The sequence below is a fragment of the Lolium rigidum genome, chromosome 5 (assembly GCF_022539505.1).
Source record: "Lolium rigidum isolate FL_2022 chromosome 5, APGP_CSIRO_Lrig_0.1, whole genome shotgun sequence".
Classification (NCBI taxonomy): Eukaryota; Viridiplantae; Streptophyta; class Magnoliopsida; order Poales; family Poaceae; genus Lolium; species Lolium rigidum.
The window spans coordinates 59,635,728-59,646,441 of NC_061512.1; positions in this window are offsets into that span (position 1 = coordinate 59,635,728).

Sequence of the window (10,714 nt, forward strand, 5' to 3'; positions counted from 1 at the left end):
TGTATTTCAGATGTAAAAGAATGGACCGGGGTCCACAGTTCACTAGTGGTGTCTCTCCAATAAGAAATAGCATGTTGGGTGAACAAATTACGGTTGGGCAATTGACAAATAGAGAGGGCATAACAATGCACATACATATCATGATTACTAATATGAGATTTACTTAGGGCATTACGACAAAGTACATAGACCGCTATCCGGCATGCATCTATGCCTAAAAAGTCCACCTTCGGGTTAGCATCCGCACCCCTTCCGAGTATTAAGTTGCAAACAACGAGACAATTGCATTAAGTATGGTGCGTAATGTAATCAACACAAATATCCTTAGACAAAGCATTGATGTTTTATCCCTAGTGGCAACAACACATCCACAACCTTAGAACTTTCTATCACTGTCCCAGATTCAATGGAGGCATTAACCCACTATCGAGCATAAATACTCCCTCTTGGAGTCACAAGTATCAACTTGGCCAAAGCCTCTACTAGCAACGGAGAGCATGCAAGATCATAAACAACACATATATGATAGATCAATAATCAACTTGACATAGTATTCCATATTCATCGGATCCCAACAAAAACAACATGTAGCATTACAAATAGACGATCTTGATCATGATAGGCAGCTCACAAGATCTAACATGATAGCACAATGAGGAGAAGACAACCATCTAGCTACTGCTATGGACCCATAGTCCAAGGATGAACTACTCACACATCGGTCCGGAGGCGATCATGGTGATGTAGAGTCCTCCGGGTGATGATTCCCCTCTCCGGCGGGGTGCCGGAGGCGATCTCCTGAATCCCCGAGATGGGATTGGCGGCGGCGGCGTCTCTGGAACTTTTTCCGTATCGTGGCTCTCGGTAATAGGGTTTTCGCGACGGAGAGTTTAAGTAGGCGGAAGGGCAGAGTCGGACGAGGCACGGGGGCCCCACACCATAGGGCGGCGCGGCCCCCCCTTGGCCGCGTGGCCCTGTGGTGTCGACGCCTCGTGGCCCCACTTCGTATGCTCTTCGGTCTTCTGGAAGCTCCGTGGAAAAATAAGACCCTGGGCGTTCGTTTCGTCCAATTCCGAGAATATTTCCTGTGTAGGATTTACGAAACCAAAAACGAGCACAAAACGAGAACTGGCGCTTCGGCATCTCGTTAATAGTTTAGTGCCGGAAAATGCGTATAAATGATGTAAAGTGTGTATAAAACATGTGAGTATTATCATAAAACTAGCATGGAACATAAGAAATTATAGATACGTTTGAGACGTATCATTATGCCGTAAAAATTGATGCAAGATCGTGGCCATAACTTCGCAGGCATCGCGGGAGGTGGGTCAGATCTGGCTGTACACATGGCATCTGAGAGAAGAACGGAACCGGCGGCCCATTATTCCCACGACGCGCGAAAATCGAGGAGACGCCTCGGTCGGTGCGCGTGAACTGGTCACTTCCTAAAAACTGCCCGCGCAGAATTAGGGTGGGCCCTGATACGTCTCAAATGTATCTATAATTTCTTATGTTCCATGCTACTTTTATGACAATACTCACATGTTTTATACACACTTTACATCATTACTATGCATTTTCTGGCACTAACCTATTGACAAGATGCCGAAGCGCCAGTTCCTGTTTTCTGCTGTTTTTGGTTTCAGAAATCCTACAAAGGAAATATTCTCGGAATTGGACGAAATCAACGCCCAGGGTCTTGTTTTTCCACGGAGCTTCCAGAAGACCGAAGAGCATACGAAGTGGGGCCACGAGGTGGCGACACCACAAGGCGGCGCGGCCAAGGAGGGGACCGCGCCGCCCTACGGTGTGGGCCCCTCGTCAGCCCTCCGACTCTGCCCTTCCGCCTACTTAAACTCTCCGTCGCGAAAACCCTATTACCGAGAGCCATGATACGAAAAAAGTTCCAGAGACGCCGTAAAGAATATGTAGCTTATGTATCTTATTTCTTATAAGTTGCTTGTTGATCGGTAACCATGTTTCTGGGGACGCCATCAACTATTACACCTTTGTTGAATATCATGTGAGTTGCTATGCATGTTCGTCTTGTCTGAAGTAAGGGTGATTTATCATGATCAAATGGTTTGAGTATGCATATTGTTAGAGAAGAACATTGGGCCGCTAACTAAAGCCATGAATCATGGTGGAAGTTTCGGTTTGGACATTAATCCTCAATCTCTTATGAGAATATTATCTCGTTGTTGAATGCTTATGCATTAAAGAGGAGTCCATTATCTGTTTTTTATGTTTTCTCGGTATGGATGTCCTTAGTTGAGCTCTATCAAAAACGAGAAATCAAATGCGATCTATCTCCTTGGACCTTTGTACGAGGCGGCATAGAGGTACCCCTTTGTGACACTTGGTTGAAACATATGTTATGCAATGATAATCCATGTAAATCCAAGCTAATTAGGACAAGGTGCGAGCACTATTGGTATTCTATGCATGAGGCTTGCAACTTATAGGATGTCTTATGCATAACACATATAAATTATTACTACCATTGACAAAATTGTTTCTTTGTTTTCAAAATAAAAGCCCTAGCACAAAAACAGTAATCCATGCTTCCCTCTGCGAAGGGCCCATTCTTTTACTTTATGTTGAGTCAGTTTACCTACTTCTTTCTATCTTAGAAGCAAACACTTGTGTCAGCGTGTGTGCATTGATTCCTACATACTTGCTTATTTGCATTCATCATATTACTTTGTGTTGACAATTATCCATGAGATATACATGTTGAAGCTGAAAGCAACTCTCTGAAACTTATATCTTCCTTTGTGTTGCTTCAAAACTTTCTACTAAGAATTTATTGCTTTATGAGTTAACTCCTGTGCAAGTCTTATTGATGCTTGTCTTGAAAGTACTATTCATGAAAAGTCTTTGCTATATGATTCAGTTGTTTAATCATTGTCTTCACCATTGCTTCGAATCACTTCATTCACCTCATATGCTTTACAATAGTATTGATCAAGATTATGATAGCATGTCACTTCAGAAATTATCCTTGTTATCGTTTACCTACTCGAGGGCGAGTAGGAACTAAGCTTGGGGATGCTTGATACGTATCAAATGTATCTATAATTTCTTATGTTCCATGCTACTTTGATGACAATACTCACATGTTTTATACACACTTTACATCATTATTATGCATTTTCCGGCACTAACCTATTGACAAGATGCCAAAGCGCCAGTTCCTATTTTCTGCTGATTTTGGTTTCAGCAATCCTACAAAGGAAATATTCTCGGAATTGGACGAAATCAACGCCCAGGGTCTTATTTTTCCACGGAGCTTCCAGAATACCGAAGAGCATACGAAGTGGGGCCACGAGGTGGCGACACCATAAGGCGGCGCGGCCAAGGAGGGGCCCGCGCCGCCCTATGGTGTGGGCCCCTCGTCAGCCCTCCGACTCTGCCCTTCCGCCTACTTGAACTCTCCGTCGCGAAAACCCTATTACCGAGAGCCACGATACGGAAAAAGTTCTAGAGACGCCGCCGCCGCCAATCCCATCTCGGGGGATTCAGGAGATCGCCTCCGGCACCCTGCCGAAGAGGGGAACCATCACCCGGCGGACTCTACATCACCATGATCGCCTCCGGACTGATGTGTGAGTAGTTCATCCTTGGACTATGGGTCCATAGCTGTAGCTAGATGGTTGTCTTCTCCTCATTGTGCTATCATGTTAGATCTTGTGAGCTGCCTATCATGATCAAGATCATCTATTTGTAATGCTACATGTTGTGTTTGTTGGGATCCGATGAATATGGAATACTATGTCAAGGATATTATCAATCTATCATATATGTGTTGTTTATGTTCTTGCATGCTCTCCGTTGCTAGTAGAGGCTCTGGCCAAGTTGATACTTGTGAATCCAAGAGGGAGTATTTATGCTCGATAGTGGGTTCATACCTCCATTGAATGCGGGACGGTGACGGAAAGTTCTAAGGTTGTGGATGTGCTTGTTGCCACTAGGGATAAAACATCAATGCTTTGTCTAAGGATATTTGTGTTGATTACATTACGCACCATACTTAATGCAATTGTACAGTTGTTTGCAACTTAATGCTTGGAAGGGGTGCGGATGCTAACCCGAAGGTGGACTTTTTAGGCATAGATGCATGCTTTGGAGAGCGGTCTATGTACTTTGTCGTAATGCCACTGATTAAATCTCATAGTAGTCATCATGATATGTATGTGCATTGTTATGCCCTCTCTATTTGTCAATTGCCCAAGCTGTAATTTGTTCACCCAACATGCTATTTATCTTATTGGAGAGACACCACTAGTGAACTGTGGACCCCGGTCCATTCTTTTACATCTGAAATACAATCTACTGCAAACTCTATTCTCTACTGTTCTTCGCAAACAAACATCATTTTCCATACCATACGTTTAATCCTTTGTTTACAGCAAGCCGGTGAGATTGACAACCTCACTGTTACGTTGGGGCAAAGTATTTTGATTGTGTTGTGCAGGTTCCACGTTGGCGCTGGAATCCCTGGTGTTGCGCCGCACTACACTCCTCCGCCAACAACCTTCACGTGGCCCTTGACTCCTATTGGTTCGATAAACCTTGGTTTCTTACTGAGGGAAACTTGTTGTTGTACGCATCACACCTTCCACTTGGGGTTCCCAACGGGCGTGTGCTTTACGCGTCATCAGGCCCGTCAGGTCAAGTCTTGTCAGTCAAACCACAGCAGCGATACGTCATCAGTGACATCATGAAGACTGTCGCGAGCAGTCGAATGAAAATGAAGAATCATCGGATGGTTACGCTTGAGTCTGCACCCGGTCACAAGCGTCCGTGTCCAGACTCGGGGGCTACTCCCATCGGGAGCGCTGGACGCGCACCCGATAAAATGAGAACTCGAAGATATTCCAGTGAAGAATTTGAGTCTGCACCCGGTTGCAAGCGCCCGTGTCCAGACTCGGGGGCTACTCCCATCGGGAGCGCTGAACGCGCACCTGATAGAACTTTTTTGCACTCCAGGATCATGCCCGGGGACTTGATTCTGTGTAGGGTGACGTTGTTTTGCCATCGGCGGTTAACCAGACAAAAGTTGGGCACGTTACTCATTATCCCTTACGCGCGGAAAACTTATCGAAGAATACAAGCCTTAGTGCAAAAATATCGGATGACCCATGAAGACTTGCAGAAAAACTTCGGCAGAGCGAAACGTTCGAGTAGTACAACTTGAGTCTACGCACGGATTGCAAGCATCCGTACCTAGACTCGGGGGCTACTCCCATCGGGAGCTGTGCACGCGCACCCGATAGAAGAAGATGATGCTAATACAAGATGGACAAAGACAATCAAGGAGAAGAACATTAGGTGGAGGCATGCTCTAGTCTCTACCCGAACTATCTTCGGCTAGACACTCGGGGGCTACTGACGTGGGCATTACCCTTCGGGTGACCGACATTGCCCTACCCTATACGATCTAACTGGAGGCCCATGAAGGTACTCGATGGCAAGGCAGGCCACTTAGATGGCGCAGCAGAAGATTCCTTGGTGGACAAGACAAGGAAGGAGCCGAACAAGGAAAGTTTAGAGCTAGGACTACTGTAAAGCTAGTCGTACTCGGTTAGACTTCTTGGGACCTGGCCACCTATATAAAGGCCAGGAGAGGGGCTGCCGAGGGACACGATCAATCTTAGCAATCTTAGCCACCAGAAGTCTAGAGCTAGGTCGCCGCAGCACTTAGCCTTTCGGCGAGATCTCAGCCGAATCCTTCGGCACCCCATTGTAACCCAATATTCTCATAATCAAGATCAGACAGGCAGGACGTAAGGGTTTTACCTCATCGAGGGCCCCGAACCTGGGTAAATCGCTCTCCCCGCTTGTCTGTGAACCGATGTCTCGAGTCAGCTTACAGGATTCCATCAACCCTAAGCCCCAATCAGAGGGCATTGCCGAGGAGTACCCTCGACAACAGTCTTTGATATGATCCTGAAGTCTGTTGGCAGCCAGCTTGGTGAGAAATTTGAGGCAAGTATTTGTCAACGAGATGGGCCAGAAGTCATTAACAGTTTCAGGTGAATTCTGCTTTGGTACCAAAGTAATATATGAGCCATTGATACTATGCAAAGGGGTCTTCCGAGAATAAAAATCTTGGCATAGTTGCATAAAATCTTTCCTTATAATTCTCCAGGATTTCTTGACAAACATTCCATTAAAACCATCTGGCCCAGGTGCCCTATCCACTTTCATATGCTTGATGACATTATCAACTTCCTCTTCAGTAAAAGGCTGAGAGAGGCAGTATAAACCCTCAACACGTTGAACAATGTGAGAAATATCTGCCTGTGCTACCTCTCCAGTAGAAACACCCATTCTTTCTTTATAACACTTCCAGAAAGCAAGAGCCTTACTTTGATGATTTGTTAACACATGGCCATCAACATCTTTGATCTCAGTAATGGTGTTGTGTCTGTACCTTTCAGTAGCCTTAGCATGGAAGAATTTCGTATTTTCACCACCAAGTTGAACCCATCTGATTGTACATCTATTTCTCCAATAAGTGGACTGAATAGAAAGTAGCTTTTTTAGATGTACCTTAACTGTATTCCGAAAATTAAATTCTGGAGTACTAAGAGCTCTATGTTCTTCAAGTTCATCAAGGAGGAGAACCACTTTATTACAATTTTCAATAAGATGCTTGAGATGAGATAAGCTTTTCCCCCACTTCTTGAGCTCATGTCTAAGATTCTTGAATTTTGCAGTCAGCATATTTGCTGTGTGACTAGATTTAACAGGCATATTCCACACTCTTTCAACAAGCTCATAAAAACCAGGTTGCTCAATCCACATGTTCTCAAAATGGAATATTTTTGCTTTAGGAATTTTAGCGGAAATAGTGACCACACAAGGAACATGGTCCGAATTTATTTTTGCCAAAGGTTGTACCACTGTATTTGGAAATTTTAAAGTCCACTCACAACTTGTGAAAAACCAATCAATCTGTTCTAATAAGGGGATGCTTTGCATATTTGACCAGGTGAAACGACTACCTTTAAGGGGTAACTCGATCAAGCCTAACTGACTGATGACACTATTAAACAAGAATATATCATTTAAATCAGCCCCCGGCTTATTTCTATTATCCACTGATCTGATAAAGTTGAAGTCACCAAGAAGAAGCCACAGTTCTTGTAAAGGAATTTTCAGATCATACAACCATTGCACAAAATCATCTCTATCTGGTCCTTTGCAAGGGCCATAAACATTAACAAGTGTCCACTTATCTGAATTATGTGTTGATGTGAATTGAATTCTTATGGCTGATTTGTTTAGCTCAATCAAACTGCCAGAGAACACTTTGCTGTTCCACAAGACTATGACACCACCAGAAGCACCCACAGACGGTACAAAAGCAAATTGATCAAACCTTTTGGGGCAGAAAGACCTGATGAAAGAGTGCTCAAAATCTTGACACTTTGTTTCTTGCAAACACACAACAGAACATTGGCATTCATCAATTTTATTAAAAACCGCCAATCTTTTATCTTTGTCATTTAAACCTCTCACATTCCAACGGAACACATTCCAATCCATATTAAGTGAAGTAACTATTCATTGAAAACTCCATATAGATGAAAACAAAGTGCCATGCATAACATGTCCACACACGGAAGCTCTTACATAAAATCTCATCAGATGTAGCATATGATACCTCAACCAGTCAGAAAACCTCATTATTAAAACTGACCCACACCACAATCTCTTATCACTGACTAAAACCCTTGATAAAACCCATAACTGAGTAACACACTGTAGTACCAAAAAAGCTTCAATTGATTTTTCAAACATCCGAAACCTTTTTGTTTTGTGAAACCTTTTGAGAAACCGTAAGCTTCTCTACTATCAACTTCAGGTATCTCCAAGTCTCTCCCAACCTTCTGCAAAACTGTTATTGGTATGAAAGGTGACACTTGCTCTGTCCTATCTTCCATTGGATTAGCTTGTTTCGGCTTTTTCTTTGTTGTTTGCTTGCATACAGAACATCCAGTTTTATACCCCTCCCTTTTAGTGATTGTTCTTGTACTCCGTCTGACCAAGTCCTCTGAAACAACACTAGAACTTGCTGTCAGTTCCCCCAAGGGATGATGCAACCCTTGAGTAAAGATTAAAGCAGCTGATTTGCCTTTAGACGCTCTCTGACGCTTCTGGCTTGTTGGGTTAACTGACAGTTTACCATGCACTTTAGTAAAAGACTTAGACCGAGCCCTAGTTCTTCTAGCAATCGATTCTGAGTATTGCAGATGAACTGGCGGCACACTTTTTCGTTTCTCTGGGGTTTGAATGCACAAAGTTGACACTTGTTCCACAACAGACACAACAGCATGACGAGTCATAGACTTAAACTTTTCTACTCAACCATTGGACTGAAGAACCATATTGAAAATATTCATAGAAGAAAATTGTACAGATGGTTTGCCCAAGGTGGGCAAGAAATAGAAGCTATCCTGCTGTGAAATTGGAGCATAAACACCAGCAGAGATGGGCTTGCTATGACCAAAACCCTTAGAAAAATTCTGTGAAAAATCTGGACTGGTATATACCAAGCTAACAGAATTAATGATAATGTTATGATTCAGAACACCACTGACAGAAACATCGGAATTGGTAGATGTAGTTGATCCCTGTGACCCTCCCACAATGATTGAATCATCAATCAATATCTCTTCCACATTATTCTGAATATTATCCTCATCATCATGCAACTGAGCTACTTCCTGTACATTATTGTTATTATGCATTGGTTGATCATCTGGCTGAAAGAAATCTTCATCCTCAACATTGGCTGGCTGCTGCTGCTCAGGAAAATTGTTCCATCCAATCTCAGGGTATTGGGGCATAACCTAATTGAAATTTCCAGGTTGTAGCTGACCAGGCAGGGGATGTGGGTTTCCATCAACCGGCATCTGATCTTCATCATGAGGTAACATATCCACAAAGTCTGCAGTAAGGATATAACAGACAGCCGTCCAGGTTTCCCTGACCCCACCTATAGTAGCATAATCACCAAACACAACATCACGAGGAACCAAAGCTGGAGATGGGAAGGAGGCATACACTAATGTGCGTTCAACCATATTTTCATCCTGATGCCAATGATGGAACCGACCAAAAGCAGCAATTGCATTAGATATGTCATACTCGTTTCTGAAATCTAAGGGTATAGCCAAGAACATAAGCCAGCCTGACCGAAACCCCTGCATTGCCCTGTGTTTGTCTCTGTCATCATGATTAACAAAGCGAACGAAAACTCCGTTTTGCAATTGATATGGCACATGAGCTACCAATGCAGCCCTAGCAGCCGGACTACAAAGCCGAAAATATCCCAAACCAAAAATACTAGGTTGAACTTCCTCAACATCAATATGCAGGTCATGAAGCACAAAATTTCGAACCTGTTCACGCCAGAACGGCACCAAAGCTTGCGGTGGCGGTGGAAGAAGCTCCGCAGTGCAGATAGTTTCATTGCGTCTAGGTGGTCGCACAACAGGCGTGTAGAAAGTACGAGGCAATCTTGTTGGACCACCATCTATGATCTGATGTCCAGGAGGTAACCAAAACGCCGGATCAACTTCAAAATTCGCCATTGGAGAGCGAAACAACAATGAAGGTAGCGGCGGTGGCAAAGGCGGTGGTGTAGGGTTTGGATCTGCTGTATTTTCGGGCGGTTGTGGTCTTAATATCTGCACTTCAGGAGGTATTTGTTCAATAACCGATTCATCCCCAGAAATTGTGTCCGGCTCGGCCTCTTTTCCTGCCAAAGTTTTTGGGGAACCCGTCTCCTTCTTTTTTGGGATCCACTTTTTCGCCCGTTTATCCTTCAGACAATCTTTCCGAATATGACCGTAGCTGAAACAACCTCTGCAACGTATTTCATTGGTGCAAACTGAAGTTTTGTGACTTAAAGATAAACATCGACCACAATTCCACACCCTGTAGGCCATATCATCGACAAGTTTATCAAAAGGATCGACTTCATTATCGACCTGTCCATTGGCACAATGATAAAAGCTTTTGGGGACAGTTTCAGCATCATTTTGTTCAGATATTTTGGGTTCTTGATCATTCTTAAGAGAATCATCCTTCATGGAATATCCAGAGCAGGCCTCATAAACTAAAGTTTCAGCAAAAGATAAGGATTTCTTAACAGAAACTGATGAATTCTTGCGCTGCAAAATAGGTCGGTCAGGCTTTTACGAAGCGCATTCAGAGCAGAGACCGTTCTCTTCTTATTTGGACTGACCAAGGTCCACTCCTCATTACATTCTTGCTGCCAAGAAGCAAATTCCTTCCGCCAGTTCGGCCCACCAAAACCCCATAGATGAAAGTAGCACTTGAACTGCTCAGTAGAGAACTTCCTTAGAGAATAAACCATGAAACCCACATGCCTCGAAGCCACTGAGAAACGAAATACTCTGTCACTTAACTGTATCACTGAAAAATCCACATAAAGTCCACCCAGACAAGACTCAAGAGCCAAACCAACGGTCTCTTCACTGAGCTTAAATTTTGCACGGCCAAAAGAAACCACCAATAAAAAATGATTTGCCTTTCCAATAGGGTGTACAGTAGTTCCAAATTGTTTACGAACATGTGCCCTAAAAGCTTGACCCTTTGACGGAGATATTGTCGTCTTCCGACCTCACCAACACCCGCCATGGATGGTGGAGCAAGGAGAAAGCCATCCATCTTC